Here is a 19,578-nt window from a genome sequence, read left to right as displayed (position 1 = left end):
AACAGAAGAGCTTCCAACAGTCTGAGAATTTTTTTAACAGTAGCAATTTGTCTAATAAAGGACATTTCTCTGCAGACTGTCTCTACAAACTCTGAAGTCATCTTTACCCAGAGAGTCTTTCAAAATGGCACAAGGCACATGGCCTGACCAGGATGAGGCTGATTTAACAGCAGTGCTACAGACATGAACTTCACTGGCTTTGACTGACTTGCCCCTATTCTGCATCCAAGATTCTCTTCCTGTAGAAATGAAGGGAAATTGGGACTACTGCATGCATTTTCTACATGTGATCTGCAACTCCACAGTGGCATTTAGCTGAGGTTTTCAGATATCTGTGACCAAATTGAGAACTATTGCTTTGACCTGCATATTTGACATTTGATAGATGACTTCAATGAACTTCCTCTTCCATGACACTGCGTTTGGGAAAACAATGTGCTCTAATATTCTCTGCATGAGGTTTAGGAAAGGCCAGTAAACTACCTTGGGCTTTTCTGAGGCAGCAGCTGTCCAGCTACTCATTAAAACATACAACAATTAAACCTGGACAAAAAGGTACAGAAAAGGAAAATAGACTTTCATGAAGTTTTATCTAAAAAGACAAAAAACCCAAGCAATATCTGTAAATGTACTATCTTATTCAAGAGTCTTTCCAGATAAAGCAAGATTTTAGTTTATATTAATTCTAATCCAAACTTTCTCTCATTCTGATGTTAAAATAAAATCAATAATTTACTGTGCATCCACAAAACGGCTTTATATTTAATGTGACCTTGCAAATACAAAACCAAAACATTTTAACCTTGTGTACTACAGCTAACGGGAAGTGAATTTTTCTTCAGAAGATACAAATTTAAATAGATTAATTGCCTCATCAAGCAAGAATAAATAACAAAAAAAAACCACAAAATAAAATTAGTACTGAGATTCATCTATAAAACCAAATGTACAAAGTTGAAGGCTGTGAAAAACATAATATAAACATTTGAAAATCACTGGTATGGCTTTAAGTCAATGAAATACAAGCAGGAAGCTCCCCTGTAACTATCTAAGAGCAGCATGCCAGGGCAGTGTTAACTGTTCTCTTCTGCCTTGAGAGGTCTGGTGCACACAAACATGGAGATGATTTGAAACAACTGAAATATGACTGTAAAAAAACAGGTAGACGATGATTCAAACCTTCTTGGGATTTAGGATTAGGCAGATGCAGCCAACTAATTACACATTCTGTTTGTTTTAGCTGAGGGAACAATGAAGGTTTTACAGTTGCTACATTCATCACACATTTTTCACTGTTATATGGTAAACAAAATTTATGTCTTTCCTCCAAGTGAAGCAGACAGTGAGTCTGGTAGGAATGTTTTTTCTTTCCTTAAGCATTTGTTTCTTCACTTGCTGTTTTTCTCATATAAAAGTCTCCTGAGGTATATCTGAAGGCACGTTCACCTTGGTATTCATAAACAGTGTTTATATGAGGCACACCATCTACAAAGGGCATTTCCTCATTCCCATCACTTTTTGAGGAGAGGGGCCATTGACTAAATTTTTTTAAATTTAAATGTTTAACTGACTGCATTTGCAACATTACTCCTTTCATCATTAGAACTTTTTTCTAGGTTTCCTGTACCTGGAATATTTCAGTGAGAGCAGAGAGAGCATATAACATACATAGGCACAAGTTCCACTCTGTAGAACACTTTAAAGGTAAAACTTTAAAGTAAAAGAAAGCAATACCCTTCTGTGGTCTTTTAGAACAGGAGATCCAATTGTTTTCAAGGAGCAATTTTTTCTGGACCCCAGAGGGAAACTTTTCCATGGTCAGGATGTGTGCAACATGCTGTGAAAAAACAGCTGAGCTCTGCCCCACGGTGCATGACTGGGGGGCTCCCATCATGTGAAGGGTTGAAAGATTTACTCATTATCCCTATCCCTCTTTTAATTCTATTTTATAAAAGTAGCTATTTTTCGCACCTAATCACTGTCAGACCTTCTTATGGATATCCAGAAAGAGCCCTGCACCATCTCCACCTCTCTCTCACCCTCCCTGCTCCACTGGGAACGGCACCTATTGTAGATACACAACTGAGCATGCAGAGCAAGAAAATCACATCTGAATAGACATCTTCTTATCCTTCAAAACAATCTGCTCCCTCGCCATTTCCTGTATTAAATACCTACAATATTTTTATATTTACAGAAAAAATAAAGGATTTCTTTCACTTGTATAAGAAAAACAATGATACCAGACGTTTTCAGGATGAATATATACTCACAAAATTTCCAGAAAAAAATTCTAAGTAACTGATAAAAGTCATGCAGATAATTATGCTGCATTTTCTAATTTCATAAGATAGCTTATGTTCAGTTTTTAAGATACAGTTTGCTGTCATTTTGTCCATAAATCCAAGCAATTGGGATTCATGGCTTCACGCACTGCTCTCATTATGCGTGCTCACTGCAAATGCTTGCAGTGTGGATATCACTTTCTTAAAATAGAGTGTTTGAAAATAATTTAGTCTTTTACATGAGGTCACCTTTTCTCAAGGCACAGCATAATTTTTAATTAATGCTGGAGATCCTGTATCTCTGAAAGATTATGATTATGCAGACTTTATAAAAACACTTAAATTAAAAAATGAAGCAGGTGCTTCAAGTTTCTGCAGAGACATGTGCAGATCTTTGGTTACAATTTTTAAGTGCCTATTCATTAGGCCCCTCATAGGACAAAGCTGTGCATGGAGCCAGCTGGCTTTCAGGTACTTCTGCTGCTGTCCAATTTAACTGTGCAAGTGGTGCAGAATAATAATTCACAGGCTGAGATCACAAGTACAGTTACACCTTAACACAACTGAAGATTATGAAAATGTTTGATAGTGGAAAAAGCATCAGTAAGACAGTCACATAAACATTATTTCACTAGGAATTCTGGGGGAAAAATAATCCTCTCTAAATGAATCTTGTTTATATGGAAGAAAATGGGAAGGTTGCATTTGAAAAATTATCCAGTAATTTTAAATCTCACCATGCTGAAATTAAAATTAAAAAAATACCTAAAAGACACTGCTCACAACATACCACCAGCAAAGCGTTTAAAATACAAAATCAAACAGAAATCCACCTTAATCCCTCCCCCTACCCTGATCATTAGAATACCTTTAAAGTCTTCAGATCTAAAATAGTTACTTGATTGTGATATGAATTACTGTGATTGTTAAAAAGATTTGTTGTTATATAGCTTGTTTGTATACAGACTTACATTTGTGGCATAGCACAGCACAAGCAGCAATAAATCTGCAATATTTATATACACACAGTTAGGTGTAAGCCCAAATTTACACCCCCAGAGACAAGGGATATCACTCCTAACAGGGCCTCACTTGGAACTGATCCAGCTTTTGAACTGTAGATTAAATACTATTTTTATTTTCTTGGGAAAAAAAGGTAAAATTTATCATATTCAGGCAAGAACAGAATGGCAGGGCTCACAAGACAGATGGTGCCTGAGTACTGCAGCAGTTGTCACTTTGTTGTTCACTGCTGAGGAAATACAGCAGAACAATAACTTTGGACTGGTATTTGACTTAGATACATAAATACATGTCAGCCAATTTTTCTCCATACACTCATACATCCTCACATGCCTGTTATTTTTCCTATGAGATGCAAATTCCTTTTGCCCCCCACAAATTAGCTGCTAGCAATTTTTGATTCTGGATGATTTATAGGCTTTAGCTTAGAATCAAAAGCTATCTTACTTTTCAGAATAAAATATGCTGATACCTCATTTCAAGTATATCTGTGGAACTGGGATTCTGAAAGACTGTGAAAGAGGAGACTGCTCCCCAAAAATCCCAACTGCCACGACAATACACATACAGATACTGGCAATTAACTTTCTCCTCTCACTGGCTCTGTGTTTTTCTTTTTGTGAAATTATGTTCTCAGCATCGGGTAAAGAAGAAAAAAAAAAAAAAAACAAAACCAAGGCCCAGCAGAGCTCTTTCTAAAGATAGTTTGGAGAACATTCTCCACAGAAATGACGCATATCTATGTGAGACATGGCATATTATCTACCACTAAAGACAAAATAGTTTTCTTGGCAATTACATTATCCTATTTCAATATGAATAACTGCATTACTTCGATTTAGATGTGAGGCACTACAAAGGTTTTAGAGGAAGTAGTTTCACTTTCCGTACTTCCCCAAAGTGTTTTGATGTACAGACCCAATTTCTTACCAGACACACTGAGCTTGCACAGCGTGCACAGTTGCCAACCATTTCTCCTATGCTACACACCCTCAGAATCTAATCCATATAGAGTTTCCCCCTCCTTAAAACTATGCACATCCCAAGAAAAGCAAGTACTCAAAGACAGTATTTATAAAGGAGTTGGTTTAAAAGCACCAAAAGCCTGTAGTTTCAAGGAAGAGAGAATCCTTTGTAATAAATTAGAAATTCTTCGCATGTATGCATTCCTAGATTATTATATCAAATCCATTAAAATGCTGTAGGTCTTTAAATACAAAAATAAAGAAATTTTCAAGATAAGTACCAATTGTATCTGTTTTCCAAATCCAAACATCCTAAAATAAATTTAAATTAGCTTCTGATACAAAATTGCTAATAACCAGAGCAAGAGCAAAACCAGATATAGTATATGAAATATTCCTGGAAAGGAGTTCACTAAAAGTCATCCCACATTTGCTGATTTGTTACTGGAAAGCTTTATAGACAATGGAATATACATATAGAAGCAGGTGAAACTTAACAGATTTTAGAGTATTTACTTACTCCTTACATTTCTTTCAGCACAGGGAGTGACAGTAAAACTAAGAATGAACATAACAAAAATTCAACCCAAAAATATAACCAAAATTCAAATTCCTCCATCCTCCCTATTGAAAATGAAACAAAAAGCACAGTGGCCATAAGAGCACAGGCAGCATCACTACAGCAACACAAGGCCTATTTCTATAGAATTAATTGACTGCACTGACTTCAGGAAGCTAATTCATTAAACCTGCATGGACAAAGATAAGATTGACTGGAGCTGTTCAGCTGAAAAGGCAGGCCTTGCATTTCAAAAAATATGGTAATACAATGTTTCTGCATATTGAGCTGCTTACTGAAAGTTGAAAACACCAGTAATCTGTATCACAAGGTGTTGTGGGCTGCTTTCCTAGGGTGGCATATACAAACTTGGGAGGAGATGAAAGGAGAGCTACCATAAAAATGTTTCACTTGTTAGGGATTTCTATGAACCATCCTGCAGGCCCTGATCTTTGACACTACACCCCAGTGTTTGAATGAAAATAGCAACGCTTTTTCCATTCTGAGGAAGACATTACCATATATATTTTACCTTTCCCTCCATGTTTTGAAGTATAATGCAGAACACCTCATACTCTGTAACACAGAATATCTTGCTCATATCTAACAAAGCTCAGAGGAGCCTTTTCAGAATGCTGCTATGAGCGACTGTCCTTCTGCAGAGCTTTGTTATCAAGAGTGTGTTGGGTGGCTCCAGCTTGCACAAGTGTGGTTTGCTGCTGTGCTGTGTGTGCATGGTGATGTGCTCTGTGTATGTGTGCTGTGCATGCACAGTGATGCTGCTATTCCAGGCTGGAAGATGGGTAATGAGAACACCAGGGAGCTGTATACATAGCGAAGGCCTCTTCTGAGCTTGAGGATCCAGGCTTTTATGAACAGCTTAGGAGAAGATACTGACTATGCCTGTTGGCAAGACTAACTTTTTACTTCCACAATGTCTCTGAGGTGAACTTTAATTACAATGATTCAGGCAAAATAAGGTGGGAGTTCTGTATCTGGGAGGCCACAGCAAAATTTCTCAAGATCACTTGCTGATTTATTAGAGAACTGTAATTCAACTCTGGGCACAGTTTGGTCAGAAGTGTGGCCATGGAGATTTTTTTAAGAAACACCTTTTCAAGGGAATGAAGATGGTGCTTTTGTAATAATGACTAAGCAGGTTTATCCTAATTTTCTTTATCCTAATTTTCATCATCCATACTTAATTTAACACAGATTAATGGTGAATTATGGTTCTCTCAACCCCATATGTGTATTCTGAAAAGCTGTGAGACTGTAAAAAACCAGACAGGACTTGTTTTTAAAATAAATGTACACGAATACATGAACGTGTTAGAGGGAGAACACAGAAAAAGTAGAGTTTTGCAGAAAAATGGAAATGAACAAATGTGAGACAGGGTGCTCTCAGCATCTGCATAGTGCTAGACCTTAGAAAGCTTTATATCTTTATTAAATACAGCAATTGAATTTTCTAAAATCTTCCTCAAAAACTGTTTCTTACTATAGCATGTCAAACAACATTCTAACATGCTGTTAGCTTGAACCCTAAGAACAGTTTTAAATTAAAAGAATTCATGCCAGATATCTCAAAAGAAACCTTGTCTGCTCTACAGAGACACATCATCAAGCCTGGCAGAAATAAAATTAGAACAGGAAATTTTGCTTTAGTTGGTGCTATGGATGAATGTTGCTCCACCTTCCTGCTAAGTTATATATGGACTTCTTCCATACCTGAAGATCTTATTGTCACATGGAAAGTAAAGGGAAAACAGTGTGTGTGGATATATAGATAAGACACCAAAGTACCTGCAAGCTCTGGGAATAAGATTACAAGAGGAAAAATGAGAGAAAATGGGACTAAAAAATTAAAACGGGAAACAAAACCCCCCACAATAATTCAATTCATAGCTGTGAATGAAAAATTGAGGGCTGCAATACTTACGCAGCATTTAACTGGAGAGGAAGAGAGGTACACCTCAGAAAGCCACCCCAGTGGGACCAGCAAATGTTGGATTTAGGGACAGAGCAACTGCGCTCATTTCATTTCTTAATAAGGAGCATAAAGCACTGCTGTCCATCCACCATTTCATGGAGTGTTAGATCCATAGGTGCAAAGAATTCAGGGCAGGTTTTCATCCTGTGGTCTTTGAAACTTTAAATGGTGAAGATGAACCAGATTCTGAAAGCTAACAACTAGCTCATTTCTTCAATGTCATAGATTATATAACACAGGCCAAATCTTCCTGTTAAGTTAAATTGTAAACTATGACAGAATGAAAGCAACCTAATGAGAAGGTGCATAGACAATTGCTTTACTTGTAAATTAGAAAACTGAATAAAATCTGGAACACTGAAGAGCTGCAATGTTGGCTCTTTAGTTCCATATTGGGAGATATAATTTTGCTAATCCACCGACACAACACCCTAAATACGCTATAGTCAAACTCTCTCAGAAGTTTCCGAATATGGCCAATTACCGCCTTTTATATATTGCATCTATAATTCAGGTTACTATTTTTTTCCTTGGGATGTGAATTTAAATAGAACCATTTTAAGATGTTCTACATATACAGAATTTAAAACCTGATGATATTCTGTTCCAGAGCATGGTGCTAATAACACCAAAAGTGCAGGTTCAATCCCCATAGAGGCCATTCACTTAAGAGTTGGAGTCTATGGTCCTTGTGGGTCCCTTCCAACTGAGAATATTCTGTGATTCTTGGAGCTCATGCTATGTTTATAAAGAAACAAGGAACTGCAGTGTATCAAAAAAGTAGCAGAAAAAAATTGTAAGATTTACTTAAAACATCTGAGATGCAATTCAAACGCTATAGACAAGTCCATTGTTCTTAACCAAATGTAATAGCAAAAAAAACCAAAACAAAACGAAAAAAACCCATAAGGCAGTGACTCAGTGACTACTATAAACAGATGATAGAAAGTAAAATGAAATAAAGTTAAAACTAAGAGTAAAATCAAAATATGGGCATTCATAAATAGAGATTTATTTAGAGACCTATGTAACTCAATCTGCATGAGGGGCTTGCTGCACTCTTTTGTATGACTGGAACTTATAGGAATTAAATACACAAACACATACAATCATGCACTTTTCAACATACATCATTAAAAAAATCCTGTCTAAATTTTCATCATTCAGAATATGATTAATGCAGCCTATCAGAAGCCAGATGGTGCAAAACCAGAGCCATCAATCAAAATGAAAAGACCACTGTGTGCTATCCCGAGCGATGTGCTCTCAAATGGAATTTCTGGTCACAGATCCTAACGCACGATGTGCAGTGCCACAAACATCATGGCACTGCCCCCAAAGAACAGCCACAAACACAGCAGGCTTTGTTAAGCAAAAAAAAAAAAAAAAAAGGTGAATTAGCATTTGCTGCTGTAGACTCTGACTGGGAAAGGCTCTGCAAGCCAAATATATGTACTTTAAATAAAAAATTAAAAGCAATGCCTTTAATGAGTTTAATGTTTGCACTGATGACAGTACCTGTCAAACTGTGCACTTGCCATTTGATTTAATATGGGATCGTGCCATACATAAACAAAGCAGCTGCCACTGTCTGTCTGACACGTGAATTGGTATTTAATATCTGTTCCCACATAGGACTTACAAATGGTTCATGTTTTTAGCTTTCTATTACACATTTTCTGCAAATGTTGTACAGAAAACAAGGTTGGGGTTTGCAATGGGAAACAGTGATGGCTTTCCTCTTGTAAGGTTTTATACCAAGAGGGCCTAGTACTTAAAAAATCAGCCTGTAAAAATAAAAGGCATGAAGAAGCATAATTCACCATATCATCCACAAACTTCATAAATGATGCTACCAATATTAAAGGAGATGCCCAAATGAGCAGCAGTAATAACATATAGGTGTTTTTACCTGCCACTAGCAAGGCAGTATGAAATAAAGGATTTGTTAGCATGACTGCTTGTATTTGCAGCATGAAGTGTTTTGTCACAACACTTCTCTCACATGTGTTACATAAGAGAATATATCAAATTTTATAGAAATACATTTTGTAAAAAAAAAATACATCTCGCATTCTGTTTTAAAGACCTGCATAAACTACCTGCATATCCATCTCTTTTTCTACAAGGCCTGGAGACTAGGTATGACTGTCATGATTGCATGAGAAAAAGGTGGAAGAAAAATTAAACATGACCTAGAGCAGCATTTATATAAACTAAATGTCATCTTTCAAGATCAACTTCTTACTTGCTTTCAGTAGTATTACACATATATCAAGAAGAAACAATAATGCCTTTGTTCCTTTAAGGAGATATACCACTCCACCCCCCCATTTTTATTCTGATGATCATGAGATACCAAACCTTAAATTCATCATTAGCCCCTTATACGACCACTTTATACTTCACATAAGGCAAATCAAAGAGAGGCAGTTTCTAGAGTCACAAAAAGAATGTACAGTGTCTTGGAAGGATGGTTTTTTTTTGATGCTGGAATCTCAAAAATTTGAGTTTATAAGAAAATTCTAGAGAAGATGGCACCATACACATCCCTCATACTGGAGCCTTTCCCTCAAAAAATGCGTGGAAGGATGTATAGTTTCTTTTATCCCTGTTTGGATACATACAGTTTTTTGGATGAAAAGTCTCCTGTGTTCTTAATATACCAGAAGAAAAAATTATATAAAGGAAATTAAGATGTCATATTAAAAGAATGAAAAATGCTTTGTTTAACCTGCACTTATAATAAAATCCAGGTTTGTACCCTTCTTCCTACTGACACCGCCACTCCTTCCTCCTGATGCACTAAAGCTCAAGTACAGCTGAAGTTGAATTGTGTGTTTAAGATGCTTCTTTCACCCTGAACTGGAACCCAAACCTTCGTGGCAAGTTAACACCGCAGGCTGAACTCAAAGTCTACTGACTCAGAGTCTCCATCCTTGCCTAAGGTTTGAAAGTCTTTCAAGCCTACTGTAATTCACACAAGAAGTAAATGTTAGTATCCCGGACATTTAACTTCATGTTGCCAATTTTGCTGTAAACATGTATACAGTGTATACATGTCAGAAAACTGACATGCCCAGCACTCATCCCACAATTCTCAGGAAGGATGAGCAATTGGTAGAAGCCAAAGGACGCTTGTTTAATTACATGCTAAATACATCTCTGTCCCCTAAGATCATGAGAGTTTCCCTCCAACACAGGCACACCGAGTGCAAAACCACTGACAGCATGTTTGAGAGAACCCTGAATTTCACACACAGCTAGGACAATCACCTAGATTATGCATGGAAAATCCATGTGGTTTGCTGGCAGATGCTGAGACTCCTCCTCCAGCTGCCCTTCAAAGCTCAGCTCTTGAGTTCACACTGACAGTGGACAAACTGCACTTCATGGAGAGACAGCAGGACAATTAGTTTCTGTTGTAGAGCAATCTAATGCCCAAATTATATCGATTGTTTTACATGGCCACTAAACAGAGACTTCTCTTTTCAACTGTATAACTAACCTCTCTTCATGCTTTTAAGTGGAATATAGTGCAGAGAGGAAATTATAACAAAATAAAAACTAATGGAGCGTCTCTAGTTCCAAGAGTTTTAAATGACAGCAGAAGATGGAATAAGTAGCCGGCGCTGACTTATTCCAAATGGGGAAAAATGTGATCCTATCCTTGTATGATTTATGCAAAATATACCAGATCGTTTCTGAATGATACTTGGAATTAATCTCAAATGAAAAGTTTTGTTAATTATATGTTTCGTGCAAGTCTGTGCAAAAGATTATACCTTATTATCAGACAAAAAGCCAAAAAATCCACATCTCCTTCACAACTTTATGTCAAAGGGTCAATAAAACACAATTTTAAACTGGAATAAGGAAGAAGAAAAAGAAATGGAATATCCTCACTCCATGGAAGAAAGCAAAAATCTTACCCAAGATTTTGGGTACCAGACGACTACTCAAAATATTCTAGTAATAGAAGCATTGATGCCTACTTGATTAACAACTAAAATTTTAAATACTATGTCACAATTAATTACAGTACAGAGTTTTCCAGTGAGAAAATGGGGATCAAAACATAAAGACAATTATCAAATCTACTAGTAATGTTCCCAAAACTTCTGTCTTTTGGTAAGTGCTTAGATAAAAGCAGACAAGTCCAAGAGCTTGGTCATATGAATACTTACATCAATAGCAAAGTTTGAATAAAAGGTAGCTTACTACCACCTCTGTGGATGGGTTTCCACAACACTGTGCTCATGCACTGCTACACTTGATGCACTGATGCCTTCCTCTCCCACAGCCACTTTAATGCCACGGCAAAGTACAGCTAAGTGGCTCCATAAAGAGGAAAATAATCAAGAAAAACAGAAGGGCAGGTGAACAAAATAGAGCGAGAATGCAATGCTAGTACCTGAAGAAGATATTAAAGAAAGAATAGTTAGATAGAAAGAAACTGAAAGAAAAAAGGTACATAAAGGAAAAACCCTTTTTTTTTTTTTTTTGAGGGGACAAAAGGCAATAGAATAAAGAAAGAGGGAGGGGTTGGAAATGGGAAAAGATGGGAGATCACTAAGAAATCCAGTCCACTACAAACTACAAAGCCAGAGAGGTAGAGGTCAAATGTGGTCTTAAGGAATAGAGAAGGAGAGATACCTGAACTTGAAATGCCCATGCTAGTTATGCACTCCATCACATTTTGATGTGATTTTGAAGCTAACACAAGATTGAAGGGAGCTTTAAAAAACTGTAGCAGGGTCAAGCCTGTTTATTTTTTGCAATGCCAAGATTTTCCAGCAACTAATTTGAAAAACCCTAAAACCTTTCTTTTTTGTATTTTTTGTCTGAGTATCAGATCAATCAATGATGGACAAGGTACATAAATGATATAAGACATGGAGCAAAAGGTAATGTCTTTCTCCAGAAAATAACAAGAGGATTAATGCGCATCAAAGAATTTGTTTCCCTTAAGCTGATATGGCATGTATTTAATGTCACTGTAAAACTTCTCATTTTATGTTTCAGTATTTTTTGGGAGTAGAATATCCTTATTTCAGGCAATCTACTATGCCAGGTAGCATTTGCAAGCTGTACCAAGGAGAAAAACTGAAGTAAATAACCACTATTTTCACAACTGTTTAACTGGAAAAGTGTATACATGGTTTTACACAAGGTGAGAGATATATGTGGATTTCATGAGTTCATTTGTTAAAACTGTTCTCAAGATCACTAATGAAGGTATGTCATAAATACATTGTTACCTATGAAACCTTGTTCAACACCTACATACATCAACATATAGCCCAGGTACACCTTTGTGTATAGATGCAAACATGATTTAACAGATTATTGTAAACAATTTTTTGTAATGCCACTTTAAAAAGACAGAAAAAACACCTCTCTATCCTAAAAGAGGAAAAGCCTCTATTCTGGAATAGAGGCAACAATCCCAAAAAATTCAGTTAGCATCAGACAAGGCTTTAAATGTCAACTACAGCAAAAGTTACTAGCATTAAATATGGATTTAACCAAAATAGTAATCATATCTCCTAATAATATATATACTTGTCTGTATATAGTCTAGGTTTTGTCTAAAACAAAACCAACCAAGAAAGCATTGGTTTTGGGGCAACAAATTCAGGAATTGGGTTCTTTGTTTCTTGATTTTCCAGATGCAATATGCACTTCAAATAAGACTGCAATTCTTTAATCACAACACTTCAGTTACAGAATTAAGACAGCAAATATGTATTTTTCTACAGCATATACAATCCCAAAAACTCACTTCCTTATTAACCTAGGACAAGAAGTAAGCCCTCTTGTTGCAGGGCTTGCCTTGTTTCTTTGCCTATTCTCTACAAACCCTGAAACAATTCCTGGTGTATGAACAGCCCTTTCTAAACTATCTCTATATTAGCTTGCTCTGTGTTACAGAAGGCACAAACTTCAGTGTAGCTTAGAGTTAAGTCAAGAATAAGCAGGAGCTTTTGAGGCAATTAGATTTTCTTCACTATCATCAAGTAATGTTCAAGTGTGCCATTAGCACGAGGCCACTGCATGGCTCTTCCAAATAGAAATTGCTTTTCTCTTTCAGTAGTCTTCTTTGAAGCCTCACATCATATCAAGAGCACAAAACAGCTTTATGTAACCTCCTTCAAACAGCAGCTCTGAACATGAGAGAAGAGAACAGAGAAGAATGGATGTAGGTTACAATAAGAGTATTTCCATAAAAAGCAGCCATATCTGACATCTGAGATTTTAAATTAAACTCAAAATCTATTTCAAGGCAGGAGATAGCAAAAGGCTCTGGCCCTTTTCAGCAATAACCTAAAAAACCTTTTCATCTTACAAAACAACAATTCAGAGCACCTCCTTTAGAAAATTCAGATCATGGCTTATATCACAGGCATTGCAACCTCACAGTTGCCTTACAATTTAGTACAATGCTGTTCCTGGAATAAATGAAAAGCAGGTTAAAAGGATTTTTCTTATTTTCCAGCATCATATACCCAAGTAATTACCAAAAAAATCTGAAGGCTGACAGAGTACCACAAAACTGCTTTCTTTTTTCTAGCTCAAAAGTAAAACCTACACATTCACAGTACTTCCCCTGCACGTCTTACAAAACACAGTTAATAACTGAGAAACATTACTGCCCTTATGAAAAACAATAAGAATTGCTTGTGGTTTTCAGCAGCTCTGTAATTTCCCGTTTCCAGCCTCAAAAAATCATCCAAATTTGGTTTATGCACACATGCTAGCTGCCATGCTTCACAGGTAAAACAAACCACTTCCTAATGCCAGCAGCTTTTAGAGATGACAGCAGCAAACACATAAGATTTCAAAGTCTGAGAGATCTGGAGTTATGAACACAGAAGGATGTTAATCTCACCTGCCACATGTTTCGTGTTGCAACTACATTTTAGTCCTACATGAGCCACTCTCACAGCAACACTTCAACTCTACAGGTGTCCAACATGTCAATTTAAATGTCCCCTCATGAAACACATTGTCCCACAGTGCAGACACATCTTCCAAAAGATAGTTTTAGGACCTAATTAACATGAGTAGTGTGGTGATGTCTGCCATTAGAAAGTAAGCCAACATCAAGCATTTTAATTAGAGCGGCCCCATTGACTAGACATCTGAATTTCTTTTGTTCAAATTGGTTTATTTGCGAAGGAGTCCCGGTACATGGGAGAAAAATGAAAGAGAGCAGCTTATCAGTAGGAAAACTGGTCCCAGCTTAAGTGATTGACTTCCCATCTCCCCCTGGTTCTGCTGTTGAGCTAAAGAGTCCTCATCTTGGTGAAGACAGTTTTGCTGGTTCTCAGGGCCACCACCACACCCTCCATTCCCCTGCCACAGCCTGTTGTTCCCAGAGGCCACCAGAATGGAACAGAGGTGGAAGGAATACATGACTCAACAGGGTTTTTTTTATCAGAAGCCAACTGACTCCAAACCCTCACCCTTCACCTGGCACTTTACACTTGCTTTCCAATATTTTATGTTTCACACAGGTGCCCATTATGATTCCTAAACAATGCCACAGCCTTGGGCATTGCTATGATTAATATGCTGCGTTATTGTCAACGAAAACCACTTGGAGCATACAGATATGCCTCCTAAGGCAGTGTCAAAAGACATCCCACCTGTTTCATAGTGGCCCCTGCCTGCTTCACTGTGAAAATAGTTTCCCCCCTCATTACTTACAGCCTCTTTCAAAGTTAATTTTCAAAAAATTTCTGACACAAAATGTCAACTCTCCAGGACAGCTGAAGAATTCAGCAGAAGAAACCTCAGTTTAAGGAAACTGACACTAGATTATTTATTTTCCATTAAGCATAGGGTCTGTGTACTATTGAAATAATTGCTTGAAAACATCATGGGTCTCTAAGTGGCAGCAGCCATTAGTCCCTCAAGCATACCTTGTTATAATCTTGTTAATAATGTTCCTTGAGTAAGTTATGCACATATCTACCCTTATCAACGACAACAGGACATACCTCCCTGCTTCCCAAAATTGCTTATGAGGCTAAGAGCTCACAAAAAAAACCAAGAAAATATATTTTGTCACTTAATTGTGGATCACAATACAATGGTCCATATAACTTGCCAAACACATGGGCATTGTCTAGGGGGTTTTGCTCTTTTGAGTGTTTTAGCATTTCCAGAACACATTAATAAAGAACATTAGAAGCATGAAGTTTAAAGATTTTACAATTACTTCAGCAGAATTGCATCAATTATGGCACATTTTGAAATAGCAACTAATTTTTTTCATCCTGAGCACACCTTCAGTTTGGGAGAAAATCTCTCAAAAAACTCTTCAAATCACATGAGTGTTGGCTATATTTCTTACTGGGCTGGACACAGTATATGCTAAAACAAATCTCTAAAGCTACAAGACATGACCTTATTTTTTCATATATCATGCCCTGTTGTACAGCAAGAGATTCAGGCTGCAAAAGGCAGAAGCAAATAGGGAGCTGAGTTTTAAGCCCAGCTCTCAGGGGATTTCTCACTGTAACAGCCCTGTGCTGCCAGAGGCATGAATGGACATGCCCTAGGTATATCCCCGGGTATCCTCCCAAGAAAGCAAAGCAGCCAAATGTGTGGTAGTTCTGATATACTGCGCTTAGAATATGTAAAAACATTCTTCTGCAGAGCAAAAATTGAGGATTGTAGTTTTAAACAACAACTCCAGGACTAAACTGAATACTTAAACTCATCTGACAAAAAGAAGAAAAGGAACTAGGGCTCTGCACTTCTGAATTTGGCCATTAGGTGCATACTGGATCCTGAAACTCCTATTGAGCTTAAAAAACCGGTTGTTTTCACCAGGTAAACGATTAAAACAACTGCGTTACCAGCTCTCAAAAAAACTGGCTCACAAATTATAAGGAGCAAGGGTCATTTCAGAGAGCTCCAATTCCATTATTTCTGAGCTAAACATCTACTTCAGACAGAATAAAATTCTTACTGTGTGAAAAATGAAACCTCACAGTGTACACACAAAAAACATTCAGCAGAAATTACTTGTATGCAAACATAATCTTTCATTAAATGAGCGTGCAGGAAACTGGCCAGAATATAGCATCTCAATTATCTACTTTAACATTTTACATCACTAAAGCTGTTGTTGGTACAGCTTTATAAGGATGTCAACTTCATAATTTTTTTCTGATGGTCCTAGAAAAAAAATTAACTGTATATAAAATTGGAAGTGCTGTTCTATGGCTAACTAGAGAAAAGTTACACAGCAATCAGAACTTGACTCTCAAGAAAGCCAAACCATACATATTTTTACTCTACATAAACATGAAAAAGCAAGTATTTCAGAACAAGGAATGGCTTCATCTACAAAGAGTGCTATGTATTTTTACACATGCTAACTGAAATAAGTTTGAATAAATGGCAATCATCCACCTGGAATGAGATATTGCTCAGCATTTCCTAAGTAATTATTTAGTTCTGAAAAGAATGAATTTTAGAAGATACTTATTTTAAGAACAACAAAAGAAAAAACTGAGAAAAGGCAGTTCTTTGTATGTGCCTGACATCAAGAATTCAAGATATTTGCTAGGCATTCAAGACTGACGCTAAAATGAGCTTTGTCTGTGACACAGTATCTGAAAGACCCACAGGTTCTGTAGTCAGAGGCTCTGTAAAGCATTTCAGTAACACTAGGTTAAAGAGAGCAGGATCAAATCTGCCTGGATAGGAGAAGTACATAATGGGCAATTTTTGAGATTTGCTTTTGAATGGTTTCACCTGAACAATGAGAAGGGCAACTAGATGGTAATTTATACTTGTTTAGGAATTAAAGAATATAGGAGTTCAGCTAATTCTTTCCTGATATCAGCAGAGTATCTCCTGCTTTTCCATTCCTTCTGCAGGAGGAATTTGAAAGCTCTGCCTCCTCTGCTGCTGAATTAAGGCCTCATTGTATAAAAGATAAAACTCAACACCTGGAAGTGGAAGGGAAAGTAAATCCTTGTTTCCACCTCTATAAAAGCACTGGGTTTTCATCTGGGAATGAAGAACCACAAGTATTTAAATGTCTTTCAGGATGCTCTAAGTTACACTAGATTGGCAAATATATATAGAGGTAACATTTTCAGGAGAACAGGTACTGTTTCTAAGAGCTATTGGCCTCCTGACCGTGCATAAATAGTACCAAGGTTAGTAAGGTTCGTATAGCTGCTTCATCAAAACATCACTTTCTGGTTTAGCGAGTGAAATGTGAGCATGGAAGAATGAACACTTTCTGATTAAGCTTTCTCCTTACTATGAGATATCCCATCCTAAAAGGATGAAGTACTGTCAAATCTTTGTAGCAAGTCCTGTTTCAGCCACTGTAGTTAACGAGATTTTCACATCTGTTTTAACTGCTACTACTAAACACCAACTTACCCTTAAAGTTTTTTTTCTATTTTAGAATTCTCAGAGAAAAATCACTTAATCAACAAAGAAATAATCCTGGAAGCCACTAATTCAAATCATTCATACCATGATCCTGCATCACCAACTCTTTCACAAAGTCATAGTGGAATCTCCTTTTTACACTTCCTGAAAATAATCTACAAAATAGCAAACAACATGTGCCCCTGCCCTGCCCTCAAATCCTTTGGCCACGTAAACCAAACAAAACAGAACTAGAGCAAAGCTAATACACACCTCCACTAGAAATAACTGTATTTCCAACTAATGTTAGATTCAATACAAAAATTAAAAGCCCTCTCCCTAGACTGCAAAGCTTGTGAAATTGGAAGCTGAGGTGGAAATTAAAAGCACAGAGCAAGAAATCTGCAGTCAGCTTGTTGCAGCCTACAAACAGGAAGTAGTCAGGAGAAGGAAAACCTTCACTGTCAAATGGAAAATATGGAAAGGCCATAACTTTAATACAAACTTTCACTTGTCCTTTTCCCTGCACTTGTACTCTCAGATATATAGACAGAATATGCTTGGAAGCAACAAAAGAGTGGGGGTACAAAAATCACCCATCAAACAATTGTACTACTTTTAGTAATAGACTAAAGGTCCTAAAACAAAGATCAAAAGTGAATATATTTAAGCATTTATATTCCATTCCACATTGTGCGATGACTAATTTGTAAAGAGTGCAGAAGTCCTCACAACTGCAGCCAAAATCATTTGAGAATACTTTGATATAATGCCACAAAGGATATGAGCAGGAAGACAGCAGGAGTTACAAATGGCCAAGTTCCATTAAAAGTGCTAATAAAAGAATAATGGAATTTCCTTGTACTATGAATAAAAAGTATTTTGTACAGGAAAATTAAGACATGGAGAGGAATATCAAAGTTTCTTGTTCACCAGTTGCATCTCCTTATTAGATCTTAATTGACTTACTATTGCATTTAACTTAAAATGCTTCAATTCAAAAGGGCAACAATCCCATTCAAAATCTTATCACACAGTTTTCTTTATTCTTCATGTTTCTCCGTTAAGGCCATTTCCACAGGCCATTAATATCAGCTTCACCAATATTCATAAATAATGTGAGACTATTTATAAAAGAAGTACTAAGCAGAGATGAATTTAACTTGAAATTAGGTACAATTATTAAAGCTATGGAATATAATTACTGTTTTCCAATGTATTTTTAAAGTAAATTTTCAATTGGCCACTAACTACAGATCTCTCCCAGCAACAACCTGCCTGATAAATTTAATCCATTCATTTACACACCATGGTTCTCACTGACATATGTTTAGTTACACATATATTACATATATGTGCATGTGTTCTTACAAAGAGATAGATGCACACACATACTTCTGCCACCTTCTCCCAAATATAAAACCTAGCTGGTTTTTCCAATGTATTTGCTACATGGCCAGGAAGAGACAGAATTCAGAAGTTTCCTTTGCAATATCTAAACAACAACAACAACAGAAATGTCTCAAATCTTTGTTTGTCTTAATGCAAAATCACTCACGCTTCTCAAAACAGAAGCAGCAAAGACAGATATCTCATACTGGTGACAAATTTTTAAAGGGTTTTGTGTACTTGTTAAAAGTATATGCCCACAGAAGCATCAAAGATAGGAGGAACTCCATGAAAATATTTAGAAACCTACTTGACATTCCATCAATCTGCTGCTTAATGTTCTCCTCTGTACAACGTCTAGAAGAACCCCACGACATAGCTATAGCACAGAAATACTGTGATCTCTGTCTCTTGGCTCTCCAAAATCTTCTTCTAACAACTTTATTATTTATTTATCTCTTCATTATTGCAATGAGAAAGGACCTTCTTTTTTTTCCCAGTTGTTACAAACAAGTTATAATGATGATGTGTGTTTTGAGTTCTTCCCCTAGACAACCACCAGGCTGTTCACGCAGCAGCCTCTTTGAATGATGCTTTTGTGATCAATAGATAATTCATTAGTATCATGTATCTCAGGGCCTAATTGACACAACAGGCTAAGCAACATACTCCAGGGTAACACAGTTCCTAAACACAGAGGAAAAAAAGGAGGGGAATCCAATACCACATGTGGTCACTTTGCAGGATTTAGTGCCAGTCTATAAATTATACGTCTATGAGGTTAATGCGAGTCATTGGTTTCACAAATCAGAAAATGCACCTTTTCAAGCTTGGCTTAAAGAAACAAAGAAACATTTATGTGACAACAGAATTTAAGTAACATGCTCAACGCTTTCAATTTTATCATTTCTCCTCAATTTTGCATTAAACAAGAAATATAGTTACCATAAATGTTTG

General features: G+C 36.7%; 1 protein-coding gene across 1 annotated transcript in view; it reads right to left on the bottom strand.

Moving 5' to 3' along the window:
• Positions 1-19,578, bottom strand: part of CDKAL1 (CDKAL1 threonylcarbamoyladenosine tRNA methylthiotransferase) — a 378,616-nt gene that overhangs the window by 68,289 nt on the left and 290,749 nt on the right. The gene's annotated exons all lie outside the window — the stretch shown is intronic.

The sequence above is a fragment of the Fringilla coelebs genome, assembly GCF_963513975.1.
Source record: "Fringilla coelebs genome assembly, chromosome: 1".
In the NCBI taxonomy this organism is placed as follows: domain Eukaryota; kingdom Metazoa; phylum Chordata; class Aves; order Passeriformes; family Fringillidae; genus Fringilla; species Fringilla coelebs.
The sequence above is the reverse complement of the archived record's forward strand: the minus strand, read 5'-3'. Positions and strand labels throughout refer to the sequence as shown.